The sequence below is a fragment of the Pipra filicauda genome, unplaced genomic scaffold (assembly GCF_003945595.2).
Source record: "Pipra filicauda isolate LSUMZ 115617 unplaced genomic scaffold, ASM394559v2 scaffold350_size761097_pilon, whole genome shotgun sequence".
NCBI classification, from domain to species: domain Eukaryota; kingdom Metazoa; phylum Chordata; class Aves; order Passeriformes; family Pipridae; genus Pipra; species Pipra filicauda.
Genome location: NW_024104477.1, coordinates 451,102 through 475,284, shown reverse-complemented (window position 1 = coordinate 475,284; position 24,183 = coordinate 451,102). Strand labels below are relative to the sequence as shown.

Genomic DNA, 24,183 nt, shown 5'->3' with positions numbered 1-24,183 from the left:
GTTTCTTCAGTGCGAGTATATTCAAGCCTTCAAGTATTTGATGTTTGAAATCTCAAGCCATAAATTATAAAGAATGAAAGAGGTGCATCCTGAAACCATATACACCTAAGCACCAGAATTTAGTGTGTTGGGGACATATTTTCATTTCCACTCTTATATGTCTTCCTAAGCCAAAAGTTCCACCAAGATTTCTACTAGGAAAGATTTCTACTAGGACAGAAAATAAGAGTGTAAAACACACTAGCAGAGATGAGAACTACCAAGCAAGATGACTATGAGAAGCTGTTCAGTCATGTATTTCAAACATGAAGCTGAACTTGAGTTCAGAAGCTGAACTCAAGCAGCCTGCAAGGTAAATTTTTTGCGATCACAGCTTTATGTACAGAATTTTTCAAAAGGGACTCCAGGTCATGGCTAATCAATACTCTTCATGCAGGAAAGCCACTATTCAATGTATCTATTGCAGCAGCCAACTCTGCCGTCACATGAAAGACAAAGTATCTGCCTTCGTGTTCACTGTTACAAACACCAGAGGTTGATGTGCTCTAAGCAGAGAATGAATCCAGTAAAATGATGATTAACCATCTGTAATATTACCATATAAAAGAGTAAATAAAGGTAATGAAATGGGAGTTTGCTTTGATTACAGTATTTACCTCCAGGTAACTCAGGGTGTAAAATGACCAGCTCTGTTCCCATGGTTTTTTTCAGTGTGCTTAGTGGGAGAGACATGTAGTGTTGCGAACCACTCTCAAAGGCAGCAAGAAAGGGAAAGGGATCTGTTCTTTTACTAGTACAACCCTGATCTGAAACAGCTGCAAAAAACTGATGAGTCTAGTACATAGGGGACTGACATGCTGTATCATGGCTGGTTTTCATCCTCAGACCTCCAAGGGTCCATCAGAGCACCTCACATCCTCTCTCTGTATCACTTGTCTTAAGACCACCAAAACCTCAAGGGAAAGGCATGACACTGGTAGCACACTAGAAATAGAAATGGAAATTCAATGTGATACAAAAGTACTCTTTTACAAAAGCTCAAAATCCAAGATCCTCCAAACTCCCACAGAAAACATTTATTTTCAATGTTTTCTGCAGAGAAAAGTTTCAACGTATTCACCTCAAAAACTGAAATGCTTATTTTTATGCAAACTCTGTGTATAAATAACAATACATGTAAAAGGTTTTTTATTGACTTTCACTTTCTAAGTCACTTGGGCCTTCTCTGTCTCCAGTTATGTCATCAAGTTCCAAAATTGTTATCTCATATTTGTACTGCTGCTAACTGTGGAAATATTTTTTGTAAATCTCATTTGTTGGGTTTTTCTTGGAATCAAATTCTTGTTCTCAAAGTTATCTGAGAATTTCAACTGAAAGGGAAAGCTGGGAGCCCTCCTATGCATATAGGAAATAAAGAAATTTATTTCCCAGAGAGAAACTCAAGAGAAGTTCCCTTTATTAAGACTTTTGAATCCTGAGCTGTGTTTTTTAAGTTACTAGGTTTGTCAATATTGCATAGAGCTAGAAAACTGACTTGAGAAGTACTACAAACATTTATTAAAATTGAAGCATTTGTAAATCTGAAGACCTTTTTATCTAGGGGAAATTTTCTAGTCATAGTACACTTAAAGGTCCGTTACGTTAAATAAAAAGTTTAATAGCAATGAAAAGAACTAAATAATGTGAATTAGGGCAGTTGTTTGTCCCGTCCCCCATCCCCACCTCCTCACCCCAAATCTCTGTCATTTAGAAAATTGCATCATTCCTATTCCAGAATTATAAAGTTTGGTTTAAATTCTGAAGAAAAACTCAATTAAAAGTCACACAGAACTTAAATGAGTAATGCTAACACCATGAATTATTTCCACTTTCAGATCTTTATTCTATTTGACTAGCTGGATGATGGATGATTGCTTCTTCATTGTTGCTGTGCCACTACAAACTAAAGAAAGCAGACAAAAATGCTGATGGATCAGACTTTTTGCCAGTTACCTCACAAGCTGCAGATTCACTACTGCACAAAAGAAATCACTGAAATATAAGGGTAATCAGGAAAGTTTATTTTGAGAGAGAAAATCAGTAAAATGTCAAATATTTCTAAATAGCTCAGTAATCATAAAACACTGATGTCAGGAAAAATAGTTGCTCATTCTTCCTTTCATAAAAATCCACAGTAATTTGGACCTAAATATGGTGCAGGAACATGGCATTTGCAGAAAGTTGGATGAAAAAAGTTATCTTCTTTTAGATCATCATTTTCAACAAACAGAAGCAATATACTAGCTTTACAAGAACAGAACAAACTCAACTCTGTGATAGCTAGGAAAAACACTTTGCTTTTTTTGAAGATCAACCCTCCTTTGCAGTCTTCTCAATGTCCCATTTCAGAAACCTTGCTATACATTTTCCAAGTATCTAGTAAAGTCTCACATCAAAATTACTGTTTTCACATCCAAGAGACTCCTTTGTCTGATAATACATAGGGCCTTCACACTCTCAACATGCAATCTGATCCAGGTTGGATCTAAAATAACATATTACTGGAAATAAAACAGTACATTCGGCAAAGCTTCCTTAACAAGGTTGCAAGTCTCATCTCACTAAATTTGTAAAATGTGCAGAATATATCAAAAGATAGCAGATGTCACCTTCAGTTCTGATTTTTCACTAGAGGCATCACCGACAAACTTCAGAGATGTCTACACTGATAAACAGGGGAGGAGAATGGGCTAGAAGGAGCTTCACAGTGCTTAGTTGCTCATTTGCCGTCTGGGTTTTTTGGGCTGATCCCGGGCTGGACTACGCCTGAGTCCAGCATTGGGAATCATTTATTTCCATTAACAATATAAAAGGATGAATGGATGAGATGGCATCAGGCTCTTGGTATCTCTGTCATCCTCATGCACTCCCAGTCTGCGGAGCACTACATACTCCAAACACTTGTCATGCCTTCCTGCCATTTCCTAGGGTACGTTACACATCCTTGAGGCCTGAAAAAAGTCCCTTTAGTGGCTTGCACAGAGACCTCATGTCACCTCAACTGTAATGGCCTGCATCTTTTTCTCTGCGTGTTATGTCAGACCTCAAGATATCCACTTGAAAAGTGAGCACACTAAAATGTTGGTTTGCTACTTAGAGTTCAAAATACATGGAGTATTTCTCTAACCCACCAATGGTTGACAGTTTCTGTGAATTATACCTAGGACAATGAATGCTATATAAATCCTTCCTTCGTTTGTAGATGAAGAAACTGTCAAAGTGAATTTAAATGAAGATCATAATGCTGACAGCTCCAGTGCAAATTTCTAGTATGCATGTATATAAAAACATGAAGCAAATAATAAGCAGCACATTTCTACAACAGTAGTGCATTTAATTCTGTCATGCACTGTAAAAAGGCATAATAGATGCCATAGAAGGCAAGATGATGGTCTTTTTTTCTGGGTGCAACCCAGCAATTACATAACCTGTGTTCTAATGACTGCATAGTTCTCCATCATTAAGGAGGAAATTTCATTTTATTTAAAATTATAATCACCAAATCCAGTGACTTCTGATGAGCTGTGGGAATGTGATTTGAAATATTGATTCCACCATACTCAAGTAAGAAAATAAATGGTGAAAGAAACAAGACTCAAGATAAATACTTTATATTGGAAAGTATATTTTTGTAGGGGATGTTAGTAATTTTTTTCTGCTTTTTTATTTTATTTATTAACATTTTTGGCACTTTACATGCAAATGTTGAAGAGCAGAGATAAGCCAATGTAGAACATAAAGGACTAGAATGCCACTCAGAAAAAATGCTTACCAGTATCTTTATAACCAATAGCTACTGTCAGGTTGATCTACAGCCTTACTAACCAGATATTTAGTATTTCCCATGGAAGTTGTTTTTTTGTGTTTTCAAACAGCCATCATATGAAACAGAAGATTTTTTCACCTATTGCAATTCAGACATCACAAGCTCTCTTTTCAGTCTTAGTCTTCATTCAAGCTCATAGGATATTCCACTGTAGTAGGACTTGGAATACATTAAAGGATCAAACATAAGAAATACAGACATCACTGAATATTATGAAGGAAACAAAGATGAAACAAACCGAAGAGTTTCTTCAAAAGCTTATATAAAATTTTTAACTAAAATCTTTCATTTCAATGAGTTTCATGATAGTGCAAAAATGAGAAAATAATGTATTAATGGCTATCAGATGTAAAAAAATGTTACATGTATCTAATTAGTCCTAAATTTAAAGAATCCAAGGGACTTTTTAATTTTTTTTGGGGGGTGGGGAGGGGGAGTGTTCTCCTCATGCTCTGAGTAAAAGACTGGATAATAACTATCAAGAAACTGAGAGAAGAGAAAAATTTAACAAATATGTGATGTCTCCATGAGCACATACTTATCCTTTTTATGAATATTTAAGAGAGTTTCCAATTTCTGGTGTTAAAATACTTAAAAATTCATTGTCTGGAAACACCTAGCTTGCTATATGTTTCTAAATGTGATTTTAACTCCAAATAATGAGAAGCAGCACCGGGTGCCAGAACTGCAGTACCTTAACTTGAGAGCTGATAGTGCTTAGACAACACTGAAATGTACATTGGGAAAGCCAATTACATCCTCTGCTGCCGTAATGTGAATCAATAAGTACTCTGTCCTGTCCTTTCACTTCAGAGTTAGAGCTCTCGAACACATGTGTCTGGCTTGAAGTTTTTCGTAAAAGTGAGAACAAGAACAGCTTCATTTTAGCCATAGCAATCAGGAGTAAATGAGAGGTGACTCAGGCTACAGGCAATAAACCAATACTTGTTCGTGTGGCTTGGAAAACTTATTTTTTAAAAAAGCTACCATTCTGAAAGAGAAATGTTGTTCCACGGTACTGTCCAATCTTAACAAATGTAATTTGGAAATTTCCCCACCTCATTATTTAGAGGAAACTCTTTTTATAACTAGTATACCTAGAGCCCTCCACATCTTGGAGAGCTAATTTTAGTCAATACGATATCAAGATGGTAATTCCAAAACATAGCTAAGAATAGAGCCAAATGGATTTTCAAAAATCATTCATCCTGAAGTTAAAGATAAATTAAAGAATAGCTAATATTAAGAGCTCTTTATGAAGTGATTAATGAAGTCTGTCAGGTAGTAAATCCCCAAATCTCTAAAACTTATCAGGTAAGTTTTATATATACTAGAGGAGAGAGAAAAAAATAGGAAGAAGCTTTCTACTATAATAGATTCTACTCAAAAAGAAAAAAAAATCTGATTTTGAGTTGATGCAGAAGCAAATGGATTGGTTAAAAACCAAACAACGGAAAAAAAGAAATCCCACCAAACTAAAAAAGAGATAAAACATGAACACAGTAAAGAAGCTTTTAAAATTTGTAACAGCAAAAACCTTAAGACCTTTTTAAACAAAGTTCAAAGAAAGTACTCAATTTCAGTGTATATGAGAGCTTTTTCTTAGCCCAAAAATAATTTTCTTTTCTAGTTTTTCCTTTCAGCCATCAGTCCCCTTCTGCTGCGCACCTGTATTCCCACACACACATACTTAGTTGAAGAGTTTTTCACTTATGTCCTCCCCATGCTTTAAATGACCTTGCATTGAGAACACTGGCACATAATGAACATAGATTATAATATTGGAGCTAATTACTCTGATTCATGTTTCTGACCTGAAGAGCATATAATAAGCGGATGAAAATACACCATACTACGCACCTTGTAAGATAAAGAGTCACTGCAGCTTGAACACCTCAGCAATAGGTAGGAATTTTGAAGTTTCTTATAAAATCTTCAAGCTCATCTTCTCCAGCTTTCACGCTTGAGTTAAATGCTTTCCAGCCTTTGGGAAGCCACAAAAGCAGCTTACATTATTGGTATTACATTTAATATATATGTTTCAAGCTTTTTAAGACCATTTGGCATCTAAGACTGAAGACAGTATCAGCCTATATACATAGAAGTTAATATGACAAATCAGGCTACTTCACAATGAAATGCCTCTTTTCAGATGATGTTTATGTATAAGAACAAGTTAAATTGTCATCTCTTTTTTCTTTCAGGTCTCATACTATGGCGTTCTGCTAGCAGAGAACTTCCTTGCCAAGAGAGCGGGCCCCATCTGTCATTCACTCTTCTTGTTTCTCAGTAGAGTTAAAAAGCCTGACAGTTTCCATGAATAACAATGACACATACTCTTATATCTTGCAGAGAGGCTCAAATTTTGTTGATGAAAAAAGGGGAAAAAAACCCTCAGTGTTTAGAGTTTTCTGAGCCCTGCTTATGTCAGGGTTTGAGTGAAGACGGAACTGTTGTGTGTGACAACAAACTTCCGTATAGCTGTTACCATGTAATTCTGACCTAGGCCACTGCAACTAAGGACCTGTTTTCACACACATCTGTTTCGTAATCAATACCCCATGCTTTTACAAGAAAGATTCTTATGTATCTGGGTTCCAACAATTAATACACAGTTGTTGACCACGTTTATGCATCTGAACTTAAAAAGCTACATAAGCCCAGTTGTTTGAACATGTTATGGAAAGTATTCAAAAATCATAGCAGAGAGGCATGTTTTGGAGGAGATGCTCACAGGGAGCATGTAGAAAATGTGCTTTTACTGCTATGAGAGCTTTTCATGGTAGGTTTAACAAACATAATTGCATAAATATAGCTATAGAAGCACATCTATACTACCTAATCTTCAGAAAAACTGCACCTACCTGTTTGGTAATAAGTTTATTTTGTTAGTGCAGAAGACAATGGGAAAAAATTTCCACGCAAGGAAAGTGCTTTACCCAAGCTTACCTAGCTTTTGTGATTAATAGCGCAGCACTGCATCAGTTATTGGTCAGCCTGGTGTTGGTTAAAACTTTATTCCTAGCACAAGCTAATTCAGATTTTGATCTGAAAACTTCCTCTGGTCTCTTGAGGTTCTTTACAGGGAAAAAAATTACACCCATATCCCACATTAAATGTTTTTATGAAAGGAAAGGGAAGCTATCTGCATATAGACCTGTATTTAGAAGCACTTTTTATTATTGGCATGAGTGATTTGGTATTTTGTTTTCCCTTCAGCTCAATTCTTGAACTTCTGACTGTATTCAATCAAATTGACTGAGAAATATACTTTTGTCCTCAGGGGATATGCACTATTTCAGATTATAATTTAGATATATATTCCTTTTTTTTTTAATAGATCTATCTTCACTGTGTAAAATTCAGCTCTTGTAGAGGCTGGTCAAGCATCAGTCTTTGGGAAAAATGCTGCTGAATATTATGTTAGATCTTGGTACAAAAAGAGGTATATGCAAATGACATTTTGAGAGTCATGAGCAATAAAGGAGAAGTTTAGAATGTTATGCAGGAAAGGATAGAATACCTTAAAGGCTAGAATAATAAAAGTGAAACTGAGTTTAGTATAGTGTAAGATAAGATCATGTAAAAAATGTCCAGAAAAAAAAAATCATGAAAACTGGGAATGAAATTTTGGCGAGTAAACTAAAATTTCACCAAGTCTTAGAGGAAAACAACTTAATTTTTTAAAAGGGATTTTTCTAACTTTACAATTAGGAAAATGCATTGTGGCTGTGCGCAGCAGCAGAGACCTTGCTTAATCCATCAAATGGTCCCTTCTAGCCTGAGGGGCTTGGCTGATTTGTTGAAACTCTTTGACTAATGCTACTCCTATCTCTGTTTGAAACTCTCAAAATTCTGTATTGCCCTTCTGCTCAAGAACCAGGAGCATTGTCTTACCTAGTTTCCCAACTGTTTACTTCTTTTAAGTATAAGTATTTAAAAACCGGATCCTTTTGAAAATGCTTACAATTCAAAATGCTGATGGCTTAGTCACTTTGACAAATCAGCTACTGAACAAAAAGAACAGAAGATGAAGCAGGCATAGCACAGAAAAGAAATATAGTTTCTGCCCAACGGAAACCCTATTGAAACCAAGCTGGAGTAGGGTGAGAGTGCCTTTTAAGGGAAGAAATAAAGCTGCTTCTACGTATTGGGTCACCCACTATGTAATGAGTCACACCAGCCTACTATTTCTTCTCCAGCTGATTCAGAACAAAGGTCCAAAATCAGAAGATAAAATAGGTTTTAAGATTTTTTTGTCTGTTCATTTGTTTATTTTTGAAGCAAGAAAGCTGTGTACACAACCTGAGTAGTTTTGGTCAGTGTCACTGTATAAGGACATTGATGATAAGTTGAAAAGTGTTCCTCAGTATACATCACAGTAAATTCAAACATATGAAAATTCTACTTTTGGTGGGAAAACACCCCATAAAGTTCCTGGCTTAACAAGGTCTCAGATACTGATTTTTTTCATGACTGGAATGTCAGGTGTTTTGCCTGGCCAAAGCTCCACTGGAGTTCAGTAAAATGTTACTTACCAGTAAGTTTCAGAAAATTACCTATCAGCCTATTTTGGAAAGAGGGTGGCTGAAGTAAGGTGGAATTAGACACATTTATTTTATTAATATGGCACAGTCACATTGCTAAAAATTCTAAAAAGTTGAAATTCATAAAGTGACTCGTATGACTTGCCAATATTTTGGAGCTGAAGAATCTGTTTCAAAATCTGGTGACCCTAGGCTGTCTTGGCTAGTAATCCTTCTTGATTAGTCCACACTCATCAATCTGTATCAGATAGAAGGACTGATGAATCTTTCCAATAAACACAAAGCATGTCCTAAAACCAATAACTGCCATTCCAGCTACCTGTGTCTAAAATACAGTGAACCTAACAATGTGAACCATGCTATGTCCTTATTTGAGGGAATACTAGGAGATAAGTAATATGTGACGTCAGTATATGCAACCATTTAGTTGTATTTCAAACTGCATTGAGGTTACTTTTTTAAAGATATTTTTCTTTCGGAAGGAAGGAGGTAGCCCCTTTGTGGAAGACAACAGTAGAATTTAAAAGCTGAGGCTAATGTGGAATTGACACAGTATGAAACATGAAATAAATGGTATATAACAGCTTTCAAGATGGAAACAACAAAAAGCTTCACCAAAGCAAACCGAAATTCTGCAGTTTGGATATACATACTGAGATGGTTCAGTAAGAAAACCCATTTTTATGACTACCAGAAGTTCATAAGCATAGGAAAATGATGATGAGGTTAGAGTTGTAAAACAACCTTTTCACTGAGAATTTAAAAGATTTTTTTTAATCATGTTTGTATTTTTAAATAAAGTCTCAAAAATGCATTAACTTGCAAACTTTACTTTTGATAGCTTAGCAATCTTTCTACTCTTTCATATCATATGCTTTTAAAATGTCTTATGACCGTCTGAAGTTATACTACAAATACGTAGGGTAGACATAGGAATATAAAGACATTTAAGTTTAAGATTCAAGTAGTATGATGAGTGTCAACAGTGCAGTTGCAGTTACAATTGGTAGCTCCATGGTGGAGCCAAAAGCATGAGCTTTACACTGAGAGAGAATCAGAAACATAATGCGAGAACATCCAGCTTTCTACAGAATCACTTTGTTCCAGCATACCCTACAGAACAGTGATTTCTTAAACTAAGCTGCAACTGAAGTGTGTCAGGAAATCTATTTCATTAACTGAAATAGCAAGCTGTTTGTAGAGTGCCAGTCATCAAGTTTCATTGCTGCTGAGTGTAGATTATATCATAAGTATACCACAGCGAGGGGAAAATTTCCATTTCAGAAGGGAAATCATACAAACTAAGGAACTCCACAAAGATTTCAGACTATAATCAAGTGTCCTGGGGGCAATAAGCATCTTTGATTTTAGATAAATACTTTCATATGCCAATGAAAAGTACCATTCAGTGTAAAGCATCTTAATTGAGATGAAGTGCGTAAGTCATTCCTTTGCTAAGGTATCATTCCAAAATTAGCTTCATAAAGCAGAGTATTCTTTCTTATTCACAAGTATATTTGAAAGTACAAAGGGCATATACATCAGTTTTTAGTGAAGCCTTAATCTCATTTCCAAAACTTAAAAGTTTTGTTCTTTGAAATTATTATTTTTAAGTATTATAAACTTTAATGTTCAGATACACATTAAAATAATATGAGGGGAAAATATGTAAAATAAAAACAATTCTAGATTATTTTATAATAGCTGTGTACAGTTTTTTCATTACATAAAAAAGCCATCAAAACTGAGTCATGAGTGAACCTTGAAGTTGCTCCCCATGTCCAGTAAGGATAGATTACTCTTAGAAGGAGAATGGATGTTTCCTAATGCATTTTGTCTTGTCACATTGGGGATACTCAAAAGAAAAAACACTACCAGTTTACTACATTGCTTGTGAATTTGTGGAAATAGAGTTCAGGTGTCAAGTTATTACTCCGGATGAACCATTGAGTGTCACAGACAATCAAGCCTATTTGTTGCAGGCATAGGATGACAGTCTCTTAAACCAATTAAAAGCTATACATTGGAAAGAGAGGGCTGCTGCTTGTTGCATGAGGCAGTAAAATTTTATGGCTTTGTGAACTTTCACTTGGAAAATTTCTAAAAATTATGTTATCAGAAGAACTCACGTCCACTTACAGTGGGTTCCTTCTTGTTCTAAAGCAAGCAAAGAGCACTCTCAGTTGAGGAGCCCAGGTTTCAGTTCCTTGTTACAACTGGAGAAGATTCCTTTGACAGTGCTCAAGTTTTGCCTGGCTGATGTAAAGAATTAACAGCGTCCTCCCAGGTTTCTTAGACAGTGTCCTCACTGGTAATTAACACTCTAGAAATGACATTTATTCCTCATTTAAGAGTGGTAACAGGGTGTCACTTCTGCAACTTCTCAGAGATAGAATTTTCAGGGCAGTGCCCTTTAAGAATACTTATAAAAGCAAATGAGCTATGAAAATGGGTTAAGTGTTCATTTGTATGTATGGCAGTCATTCAGTATACTAGCAATTAGGGAGAATATAAAATTTTAGGTTGCATATGCAACTGGCATGCACATCCTGTTCTCATTTTGGAAAAGGTACTTCCTATTTAGAAGCAGAATACTAACAGAGTACATTTTCATACATAGCTGTTGGCCTTTCATACTTAATCCATCTCAATTCATTTAAACCATTCATTTAAATGTGAGGGAACACTAGCTATTGAAATATACATTGTGAGTTAGTAGTGAATTTCCATTTGTCTTAGTGTTAGAGGTTAAGTAAGCTCTGAAGTAAGATCAATCCTGAGAAGTACTGTTTGAACTAAAATATACCTTTCTAATTTGTAAGCTCTTCAGTTAAGAGATATATCTACTTCTACAGTATTTCATAGATGGGAGACAAAGAGCTGGAAGCATTACTACAGCTAAGGTAAGAGTGAAGGCTCTTGGTAGTACAAGATACTAGTAAGTACAAGATACTGTGCTAATTGCTGGAGCAAAAGTAAACCTGCAACACTAAATTGCGTGAAATTATAAAATTGTATGATGCCTCTAATAACATCCTTTGCCATCAGAGACTTACTTCAATAGAAGAAGATTTCAGGATATTAGCAAAGTTTTTATTGCAGCACAGTTTGTTATCGTGAGTGCTACAGAAACACTACTATTTGCATAGCTGGTGTAAAGTGGAAGATCTGTTTTTGCAAAATAGTGTACCACATCCCCATAAGGGAGGAAGCTAGCCAATGAGACCAGACTGCATTTCCACTGATTATGATAATGAACTAATGATCTCAGAGACTAGCTGGACATCAAGGAGTCTGTTGCATTAGCAACAGGGAGAAAAGGATGCTGAGATGACAACTGTCATGCAAACGCCTACTCAGCATATTGCAAACAAGTTCAGCTGAGCTGGCAAGGAATATAAAAGTGCTTATATAACAAATGCCAGTTGTTTTGCTAAGGAAAAGAATTGTTATGACTCATGAGAAGAGCAAAGGAATTACCTGAAATCTGGGGGAACAAGTCAGTTTAGTGCAATGCTAAAAATTCACCACTGTGCTCCTAACCAAGAAAAAAAAAAAAAAAAGGAGTCACTCTCTACAAGAAAAATCTTTAGCTAAATCAAGTAGTGACAATGCAGAATATGAATCGCTGAAGACATAGATCTTTAAAAAACATATTTAGGAAACTGTGGTAATCAAGAAAGATCATACAAGTATTTGAAAACTTTTATTTTAAAAAAATATTACCAGGATAAGGTAGTTCTTAATTGCTTTTGCAACATGTATAATGAAAACTTGGATTTTGGACAATACTGTTTGATTAAAGTATGTAGGATACAAACCAGGAGAATTATAGCAATGCTAAATAAAGAAAACTTTCAAGCTCAAAAGACATTTCTTTTAACTTCAATTTTATTTTAATTTAGACATCATTGTGTTGACTAAAGACTAATAATAACAGAGGTGAATACTGTTTTGGACCCTACAGACCAATAGCAATAATGCGGGTGGTCACCTATTTCTTCACAAGGAAAAAGAATATAGTACCAGTCACTAAGAATTGTGTTAGTACATAGATTTCCAAGGGACTGATTTCCCCAAAGTAAAAGCCATCATAAGTCAAACAGGCTAGAAAGCAATATTTAAAGAGAAAGACGTCAAAAGAAATTTGGAAATTCTTTTAAAATAAGATGGCTCCTAGAAAGCAACAATTGTGCAGTAACAATTCTGTTATCCAGGTGAGAATGACAGCCAAAAGCATGTCCTGGTGCAGCACAATGTAGAGACAGAACTTAACAGTATAAGAAAACAGCAAGAAGGAAATAGAAAATAAATCAATATAAACTTACATTTATATACAGATATAGATATCTGATAAAGGAAGTTAAAGGCATTATGAAAAATGCATGGTAGAATGGGCTTAACTAATCTTAGTAAGAAGATTTAAACGTTACCAGGTCAAATGTGGTGGTGAGTGATTAGGTGCATCTTCTGATGGACATGGCAAACTAATTCCTTACAGTGAGAGACCTTGCAACTGCTTTTTTTTCCCCCTTCTGCCTCTACCAGTAGTAGAGGTAATTCAGGTAGTGCCTAAGTATCTTCACTGGGAGAAAACACTGCACAGCACTTAAAAAAAGACAAGATTAAGAAACAGTCACTTAAAGTCTAAAATGACAGAAAGTCATATGAGAAAATGCATGCAATTTCAACAAAGAGTGGGATTTAGTATTGCCATGCTTTATTAATAGGATGGGTGGACCCACCTGCTGTTTTTTCTGGAAGACATGCTTTATCCAGGAATATATTTTGGATTCAGTATAGGGTACCTTGGCAAAAGAAAAGGACCAGTTACTATAGAGGTCAGGCTAAATGTTCCAATAATACCTGCATTCAGTGAAACTTTGAATAATATCATTGCAATAGCCTCTTCTCATGTCTTACTTATTAGAGGAGATAAATCGCTGGCTGTATGCCCTGGGTCTGCTTCATGTTGTTAATCACTTTGTAATTTCCCTTACAGAATATATTGACTAAATTGCCTCAGTCTCAGAATATTCCTTTCCCCCTTTGTATCTCTGTGAAGCATCTTTAGCTTTACTCTGTGCTGAGAAAATAAAATAACTTTACTTCTTTTAATATTTCAATGTTCAAGACATCTCTCAGTTTTCTTAAATCTGAAATAGCAGACAGATCCTTTGGAGAGAAACTCCAAATTTGCAGAAGGCTTTTAAAACTCTTCCTCCATAGTAACTGGGAAACTCCTTTCCAGAAATTTCCAGTTCCTTCCAATTCTTTTTCTATCTTCACATCTAATAACACTTCAGAAGAAGTTACCTCTATGAAAAATAAATTAAAAAAAAAGGAAATTTTCTTTTCCTTTCTGTACTAAATACCTCAGTAACCTTTCTAGTTTGATCAATTGGAATGAAAAAAAAAAAGGATTATTTTCCTGCAGTTTTATCTATGCTGTTGAATACAGAAAAAGGCAGGACACCAAATAATATTAAAAAAAAATCACAGCTTGCATCTAAAACATGACATTTGTCTTTGGAATGCCATGTCATGAGCTGATAATGTTGAAATTAAATGACAATTCTTGGTAAGAAAGCTTAAGGCAGAAATTATATACTTTGCTGATAATCTGGTGTGAAGCTAGGACAACCAGTCCCAATTTAAGAAGGCCATGATGATGGGAGAATCTAATGGGTCACCCGTGTTAATATATTTTGAACATCCAAGCACATGCTTTGATGCTCTTTCACAATCTGGGAGCTGTACCAAGAATTTATACATGATGAATCGAGGCAGAAAAAAAATTAAACTGGAAATTACAACAACAGTAAATGTAATAATAACTCTTTCTTATTATAAATTTACTATTATAAATTTATGTGTTAAGACTAATATCCAGAGTTAATTGGGACACTTAGGAACTGTGACCACTAAGGGTACTCCCAGGAAAGGTCACATCGTATCAAAGTGCATCTGAAGTGCCTCTTTCTTCTGCTAGAGCTGTGAAAAAACCTGCAGTGTCAGTCTTACTGACTTTGTCAGTAAAACAGAAGACTAACCTATAAAATTATGTAAAGCATATACAAATGTATGTTAGTTACTACTTTGTGCAATATATAAAATTTCTTTCTATCTAGTGCTTCAAGGCACAAAACATTTGTTTGATTTTTCTTTGGACTTCACTCAAATTTAAACTCTCCTTCAGGGCTATTAAGATAAGCTGCCCAGAAGAAGCTCAATGGAGCTTGCAATATAGCAGGTGCTGAATGGATGCACTCCCCTGCCAGTAGCTGTAGCATGTAGCAAACTTGCCTTTATTGGCTTCTAAGGCAGTGAATCTGCCCTAGTTTTTCAACACAGCCCCAGGCGTGCTACTGATCATTTAGATTTAAGCTTATTGGAAGTTCTAAATGCCTCTCGCTGCAGCTACCTGTAGCTTTTCAAAAAGATGCAACTGGCAAGTTGACTCAGAAATATGCCTCAAATTTACTTTCAATAAATCGCATTTAATCTGCCTACTGTTTGATACAAAAGTTCTTCTTTGTTAAAAACACATCCAGCAGCTTTGAAGCAGATTGTGAATGAACAATTGATGAGTATCAGCAGCTGTTTGCAAAAAACATTGATTTTCTGTAGATAACAAATCATCTAAACATTTAGAGTGTATTACTATGTTATATAACCTTGGGAAATAAGGTACTACCGCTTTAGCATTCCAGCAAATAAATTTAGTCCCTGCCTGTTAAGTATTTCTCTGAAAGTATTTTGGGTTTTGTCCTTTCTCAAAGTACTCTAGAGAGTACTCTAGAGATAGGTTATTATATTTCTTTGTGAGTGAGACAGATAAAATAGAGTACAATGCAGCCACTTTCTCTACTTTCATTTTACATACATGGAACTTTAAGATTTATATAGACAGTCATATTTTCCAAGGGCCCTTCCTGTTTGCCCTATACATATATACAGTCCACCTCAAGTATGAAATGACAACTTCTCTAAGATTATCTTAAACATGATTGTATTTGCTCTTAGTGGAAAAATGAGCAAATTCAAATATTCCCAGCAATCAAATTTTTAAATATACCTACTCATTTACCTGGAATAATAAACCAAAGGATGACCAACATAAATATGTGCAATTTAAAAACTGCAGACCTGATGTAAATTGCTTTTTAATTTGCTGTTAAAAGTGTTGATTTTGGAAATATTTGGTGTAGAATGCGAACAGCTTAATATATGATGATACATGTATGTAAATTTCAGGATTGATAGGATTATTCCTAAGAGTATGCTTTAATTATAGCTAAGTATAATAGAATTTATCCATAAACTAGATGGATTCTTCCAGAGCATTGAGAAGCAAAGAAAAGCAAAAGGGAGATACCAGCAAAATAAGAGATTAAATCGGTCCAATACTGAAAGATTCTTGCGGAGTTCAATTTAACATTTAGAAAAGAAAGTCTTTAGTATTTAGAAGTCACTGGCTCAACAAATTTTGATCAAATTTGAACTTTTTCACTTACTTTACTCATAGGAATACTTTTACTGGTGGAATTTATATTCCTTTAATTCTGTAAGTTTATGTGCCAGTGCACTGATGGGCCTAAGGGAGCATCTGAAATATAAAACTGGTAAAGACCAGATAGGCTTCAGAAGCAAGCTTAGTCCATCTTACTGACAGGGGTCATTTCCATTAATATCACATCTTAATAACTATGTCCTTAGACTGCCACAGAGCCCTGCACATTAGCTTTTCTCATGAACCCTAGGATTGAAAGTTATTTACAAAAAGGATAAAAGTGTGACACATGGTTATAAAAAGGCATGCTGCATGATTAAGACTGATCTTTTACTTCAGTACACATACTTCTAAAACATCCCTGTTCCTTTAGGCTGAAAGTGAGGAAGAATTATATCTTGAAGCCAAAATTCACAATTAAGCTATTTTTCAAATATTTCTAGAGCAACTCCCTCTGGTGGGTAATGATTATCAAGAAGAATATATTAAAAAATAGATAACGTCAACTCTCACCTTTCTGGTCCTGTGTTGAAATGACCATGGTAAACAGAAATAGGTATGTCTGAAAAATCCAGCTGCTTCACAGCTATTTGGCCCTAAAGTAATACTCACCACCTTACAGGTACGAGGACTCAGTCAAAGGCATTAGCTGGTCCATGTCAATCTCCCACCACATTTTATGATTCACTTAATGCATATGAGCTTGCAAATAAAAATGTGGTTTCCCTGTCATATTCGGCCTAACAAAGGGAATGATTGAAATCCGGATTTTTAAAACTAAGGTATGGTACATTAAACCAGTGCATTTCACAGTAAAAGGAGGTAAAGGGAGCCTACACTGTCAGTTCTTAAGAGATATCTAGCTATGCTGTAGTAATTTAGTCCCTTTGTTTATCTAGACTTACCCTAAGGGTTCTCACTCTGATCTTTACTGCTGTAGTAGTCTATATCGTAGAAAATTTCTAAATCTTGGGAACTACCTTCTATTCATCTTTCTTGCTTAGGAAAGGCACAAATGGCTGAGAAAAGGAAACATTCTTCTTCATCCTTTACCTGCCTCCTTCCCATTACCATGCTCTTCACAGACTGACGATTTTCCTGTTGTGAATTCCAAGCTTTATAATTACTTTTCTTGTGCCAATTAATCTGTAAAAAAAAGTACACACCATGAGTTGTTTGACCTTTCCAGACCTCAAAATTATTCCTACATCAAGAATGAAAAATTATTCTAGTTAACTATGTGAATACATCTTTCAGAAGAAAGTAAAAAAGAGAGCTCGAATTTATATGAAAAATCTGAATGTTACTGCAACTAGTTGTAAAGTGTTGTAAAAGCTTTTTTAGTCCATTGTTAACTGCTGCTGAGGAAGTGTCAGACTAGTTCCACTGTCACCTAGGGCAGCACTTAAAGGCACAGAAAACATAACTGGGAAAAAATGGCTGAGAGGTTGAGATGTATCACTGACTAAGCAGTGTTATACCTGTATCCATCATAAGGAGTATTTTCCTTTATCAAATTGTGATCACCTGTTGTAAGACATGAGAAAATCATCACCAATAAACTGAATGAACCTCAAAGAGTTGGAAGAGCACCAACTGAAAATGACAGATCAGCACTAGAGGATGCACAGTCACGATGATTGTCAGACACCACACCCAAAGGGGTGTTCTGTCTTACACAGGGGCTTCTCCATCCCCCATAGATCTGCAAATGGATTGGACCTTTGGGATGAATGGAGTGTCCTCCTTCTATGGCATTCACCTTGCTGAAAGAAGTTTGCTAGTCTGTGAAACCAGACACAGTGTGCAAGACCAAATGCCCAATCCTGTTGTATCCTTGTCATACATTGTCCTATGGCAACATGCAGGTCCACTCTATCCCTTTTGAGGAGACGACCCAGAGCACTGTGCAGAGTTTTATAAAAAAGAAGATGTCATAGTTTTATAGAATGTTTGCTCCTCTCTTTGACTGTGTTTGGGATTTTTTGAAGAATGTACATTGAAATTCTGATTTCTTAGAAAGCATTTTTTGTAATGTGGATAGCTTTATCTCCTACAGTCTCATAATCTCATCCCTGAATAATAATAGTCAGCTCAGAACTCATCACTGCACATATAAAGTTCAAATATTTTTCTTCTATTACTTAATATTACATACTATTATTTTCATCAGCCTTTTTGTCACCCAGTCACTCAGTGGTTTCATTGTCCCTCTATAATTACTCATGGTTGGTCCTTGTCTTTACTAAGCTCATGTAATTTTGGCTTAACCATTTGCTCTCTCGTATTCAACTACCTTTCCAGGGTATTTAAGAAACATGAATCATGACAGATTGAAACAGACATTCTGGTGGGACTTCAGTGTTGACCTCTTTCCACAGAAAACCCACTATTTATTTCTAGGTAGTAAATAGATTTTAATAACTAAGAGCACAGAAATAACACACTGGTTTACAGCAGTTAAGCACCCTCTATGGCAAGAAAATATGACAATATTTCTCAAGTCTTTCACACAATTATCAGCAAGTTATACTTTTAAGTGTTACTCATAGCATGTATCTCTGTAGGCTGTACTACTCTGTAGTTTGTATCTTTTACATTTCAGAATAAAAAACAATCCTAAACAGCCTCCAAGGAGGGAACTTGTCTTTAGCTTCTGTGATTGTTAGAAATTATATAATAATCACAATTCACTTTAGTTATTTCTACTGACTGTGAGAAACAGTTAAGTACAATTGGCTATTTGTCCAGAAAATAACTACATGTTAACTTGTATAAACATTCCAATCCAATCCAATTACTTCATCTGATTCCTGTTGTGGGAATGCCAAATGGGCTCATCAAGCATGTGATTAAAGAGGCATATTTGGCTTTCAGACCCGCAACAGGAACCAAATGAAGTAATTGGGATTATTAATGTAAATTAAGTATTACACTGCAGTGGCACTGCTAAGGTGAGTAAAGATTAGTAAACTGTTTTTAAAACCAGGAGGAGAATAAGTTTTATAACTTAAGCTTTAGCTTAGCTTTAACAGGAAGAAAGTTTTTGAAAAGAAAATAAAATAAAACAAAACATTGAATGATGCTGAGCACCAAAAGCAGAGATTTTTATGTGAAAATTGACACATCTGTTTTATTTTGCTTACAGAAAAGTGACAGAAATCACAGAGAAAAACAATAAGATGGTGGAGAATAAATGATGAATAAGAGCACAGATGCCAATGCTAAGAAAAATGTTTCATTCTATCTAACATTATAGCGGGAAGTCCTCCTTTTTCTATATTTTTATATTTGTAGGGAGTGTTACTATTTCAAGAATTATTGAGAATCTTTGCCTTATCTCTGACCCTGCAAAATAGGTCAGGGCATTTTGGATTCTCAAATACTTCTGTATGTCAAAACCTAGAATAGACCCATCTGTTCCAGTTTTCATCTGTTTAATTTTTTCTACTGCAGTTAACTCTTGTTACAAGATATTGTAAAATTTGTACTGGGAAAACAATGGCAAAGTATATTTGATTATACCCAGGTTGCTTGATCTTGAACCTAGGTGTTAGAGCAATTATTTCACTAGACTATGAGACATCCATGTGAGAAATACTTCTCATTCCTCAAAATTGTGTGGTAAGGATGTTAAGCATTAAAACCTCCCTACTGTTTTCCAAATACATTTCTCGCCTGAACTCTGAAGCAATTTTTGAATAAGGCAATCATGACTTGTTGTTCCCCTGACACTGATACTACTGTTTAAATGGCAACTTTTGAATCAAAAACTTCTGTAATCAAGTATTTTCTATAAACCATCTCTAATATAAATACTTCCAATAATGGATGTTTTCAGACTAGAAAATTTCACCCATAAACAAGGAAAAACAACTCCTATTTTTGCTGTTACATGAAATTAATGAAATATGATTCATTTAAAGCAGTTACTCATTTATTCTGCTTTGCAGCAAATCACTTGGGAATGTTTGCTGCTTTTAATTTGCCAGGGTTTTCTCTTCTACAAATCAAATTAGTAACCAAGTCCCTTGTTAGGGAGAAATATAATGAAACTAGAGTTCATGGGCAGTTAGGCAGAGCTGCCCTAAGCCTTTGTTTCTGCTGGGGTCTGCTGCTTGCTAACAAGATGCTGTCATAGGACAAGAGTGCCTAAGGCTTCTAATATGACACAAGTGAGAATTATTGAGGCTACAAAGCTCACTGAGCATCCAAACCCTGCTTTATGAGCATATTTGAATCTCAGCCATGTAGTTTTATTCTTTTGACCGTTTCTTGTTATGTAGCTGCACTAAAATATCAGCAATGCTGAAATTTTCCTTTCATATGGATCATAAAACACTCATACTTGTCTGTCTGTATTATGACACTGTCAGCATTTCTGAAGACAAAACTTGTTTTTTTCTCTCTCACAATGATCCTGTAAATTCTTTGTAATTCACTGTAAACACTTGAGTAGCCCTCAAAGACTATGGCTGACTAGTATATACAGCAGCTGTAAGATCCAACACCAGTTTTACAAGAGACAACTTTTCTAAGTGGACCCATCCTGGATGCATTCTTTGGAGGGACGGGATTAGGGCATGCATACATTACATAGTAACATTGCCTTGAGCATGTCATCAAGAGCGTTCTGAGGTAGAAGCACATCAAATTGAAAGAAAGGCCTCAAAGTAACCACTCCTCTTTGCAGAGTTCTCCCAGAAAGGTTTTTTTTCATATAAACCATGCATTTATGCTGTGCGGTAAATCAGAATGACACGATACAATTTCCATTTCTTCCCTGTTCAATAGTGCCATGCTATTCCCCAGAATTCAACTATTCATTCTAGACTTGTAGGTCAAAAAGGGAGATTATTTTATCTGAACAGCTACGGGGTGTAGCTGTACTCTTCCCTGGAGGCATGGGTTCGTATCCCACTTCTGACACCAAGATTCTCTTGAAGTTTCGAGCTGGCTTCCCACCAAATCTCCAAAACTCAATGAAAGAGCCTACTCCTCAGAGAGGGAAAAAAAAAAACCGAACAGCCAAAGCTATAGCAAAAATATATATTTTACATATAAAACAGATATATACAGTGAGAATCCTATGTACATACAACCCCAAAAACCTCAAACAGCTCCCTAAATGGGAAGAGGGAGAGGGACAAGGGAAAAAGGACAAAAAAAGGGACAAAAAGGGACAGAAACAAAATAAGCATGAACAATCGAAAAACCTGGTAACCAGCAAAATAAAGAACTAGCAAAATCTCACCACTTCCCTTGAGAAAAGCAGGACGGTCAGACCTGGCCCAGCACTCTCCCCTCCCACATGGCAGACAACAGCAGTCGATACAGGCCTCAACTTCAGACAAGCAAGGCCAATGTAGGGACCTCCTGTTCCCAAACCTCGCCGGAAAAGAAGAGAGCGAGGTCTCTCCGGTCGGCTTTATTTGTACCTCAGTTTACGTAAAGGAATAGCATGGAATAGTTCCTTGGTCACTTCCCTATTCCTTCCTGGTTACAAGCCGGTCTCCAGGAAGGCCTAGACTAAAACTATTACAATGCCTATGGATTTTTGGATTTTTAGCTTTTTGTAGATTTTAGAAGTAGCTGTATTATATCCCTTACCCTGTAGCACAGTAGTTTACACATTAACCCAACACTGTTACCTCATTCCATATCACTTCCTCAAAATTCCATTAGCTTGTTTAGACTTCCCTCAAGGTAGGCCTTCATTCTGTTTAAGAACATCTGCACCCTGGCCGGGACAACAAGATACACGCAGGCACAGCGACCTTCAAACCCAGAGCTTTGGAGGAACTCGAAGGACTGAATGTGCTGTAATTAAGAGGAGGTTGAGGAAGAGGGGGTCCCAGAGCCCCCTGCCTCAATTTTCAGAGAGGCATGCCGGGGGAGGTTCTGGAGGGTGGATAGATCTGGGATTGGATGGGTTAATACCTTAAATTGTGGAACCACATGGACACAGGGATGTATCATATGTATTCCTGTGGGCCTCAGGCCTGGAATTAAAGGACCTACTCTCTTTATCTCATCTTATACACTAAGTTGGCTCGGAGTCCTGCTTTCTGTGGTCTCCTAAGGCAACAGGGACATCTTTTTCTTGCAGTCTTGGAGATCTGGACTACAAGGATAAAGACCTTTCTTCACCTGAGGCATTAGTAAAATTTCCCAGAGTAAATAAATGCAACTGCAGAGCTGGACTCATTGAGATACAGCAGAAACCTTTAACATGACACAGTCTGTTTCCTTTTATGGATTACTGAAAGTAATTTACAGATTACATGGATAGGCAATTCATAGCTAGTACTTCAGTTTAGCATTTCATTTGCAATGTCGTTTGTATGAAAACCATGGGTATGTTTCCAGTTTCAGAGAAGAAATACTTGAGTTTTGTACAAATCTAGTGTGTAGCAAATGCACAGATTCAGCACAACAGAGACATACCTTAGTAATTTGGGAAAATATTTCTTCCATTTATCTTGAAACCTGGTCACATGACGTTACAAAATACACTTGAACCATATGAGAAAAGTCTAAATTAAAGTTTGTTTTTCTTCTCATAAAAGCACTTTGCTCTCCTGCAGTCTGGGGAAAAAGGGGAGCTTTTGGGTCTTGTGTAACCTAGAAACCAATAAGTTTTACAATATTCTCCATTATTCTCTGTAGGCAACTTTATTTCACTCTATTTCACTCTTACAGAATTCCACAGTTCCTCTAGGGGCTACCTCTAATTTCTCTCTTTGGTGAAATCTGTAGTCTGTAAACTTCTCTTAGAACCACAGAAGATGCTGCGTTGGAAGGGACCCATCAGGATCATCAAGTTCAACTCTTGGCCCAGCACAGGACACCCCAATAATCATATCAAGGGCCTGAAAAGGTTGACTTGATATAAGATTCTTCAGCTTAAGGAAGACTTTTCTTCTTCCCTGTTTAAAAACCTTTTTCTTTTCATTCCTTACCTGTGGACTAGATTTCCTATGGTCATTTTGAAATTAAGATTCCTGAAGTAATTCTGGGATGTGTTGCCTAAAAAAATTAGGAGAAAAAGACTCTCCAGACAATCAGACAATGTTAGTATAGATAAGACAGAGAGCAGCTCTTTTAATGAAGGTCTTCTGGCTCATGGAGTACAAAGACGCGTGCCCACATACAGAATTCTTACACTTTTATATCGTTTACTAATTATCATATCTAATGGGGACATCCAATCCTAAGACCCCTTTTGCCCTGGTAGCACCCTCAGAACTGCCCCACTGGAGCCTCTCCAAGGGCCTTGAGCTTTCCAGCTTGTTTTGTCCACCATATCTCTTGTTTTTCTGGTCCAGGTGCACATCCCAATGGAATGTTCTTGCTAAAAATCTATTGCCTTGAAAAGATGGTTAAAAGATGGTTAAACTGAAGCTTCAGGAGTGTGACACACAAACTGTGAGAAAGTAATGGTCTAAAGTGAAGGAAAACTCCAGCTACATTAAAATCTACAAAAAGCTAAAACCTAAAAATTCTAAGGCATCAATGCCTTTTAATAGTAAGTACAGTTCACTATATCTAAGTAAATCAGAAGTTTGATTGATCTGGTTTTAGGTCAGAGTAAAGGCTCAATTAAACTCATGAATGTATATCTTGTTTCAAGAGTGGTCAATAAAACTATAAATGAAAACATAATCCAGACTGGATAAATGTCAGATTGTATATAATTTAAAGTATAAGTTTTTGGTATCATATATGACTGCTACTCAAAGCAACTCATTGCAGAACTTGCAAAAAGAGAGAAAAATCAACCTGATTTACTTCTGGGTCAAGGGCGGAATTTGGTTCAGAATACCCTTATCAAATAGTGACTTTGTGACAACAACCTATATCCTTATAGAAATCAGAGATACAGTTTTAACTATTCATAATACTGTTGCTTGCCTTCAATTAGCAGTGGTAAATAAAAATGTGAAGCTTGTTAAAAAAGGAAATGAAAAAGAGCAGCTGACAGGGTAAAATACATCATGGAAAATAGATAAAGACACCACACTAGCCAATCAGAATAAAAACAACATTACAGCAAAAGCCCATCTAACAGGCTCCATCACTGAAAAAAAGGGCCATGTTATTTATAGGATGTATCATAATTAAATGAAAGAGGAGGATCTTACAGCAAAAATAAATCAAGGATGGGGAAGTTATGAATAAATCAGGCCAGGAGAATCATTACCTTTCATATCATAAATATGAAACCATTAACAGTGCAGGACAAATAAAAGATTTGA

The 24,183-nt window shown here is 36.0% G+C and overlaps 1 long non-coding RNA gene across 1 annotated transcript; it reads right to left on the bottom strand.

The window, feature by feature from the left end:
- Positions 1-3,644: 3,644 nt before the first annotated feature.
- LOC120323830 lies at positions 3,645-11,846 on the bottom strand. The gene is made up of 2 exons (XR_005564706.1): positions 5,726-11,846; positions 3,645-4,024 (listed from the first exon to the last, which is right to left on the bottom strand). It is a non-coding gene; the product is annotated as an uncharacterized LOC120323830 (long non-coding RNA).
- Between the last annotated feature and the right edge of the window lie 12,337 nt (positions 11,847-24,183).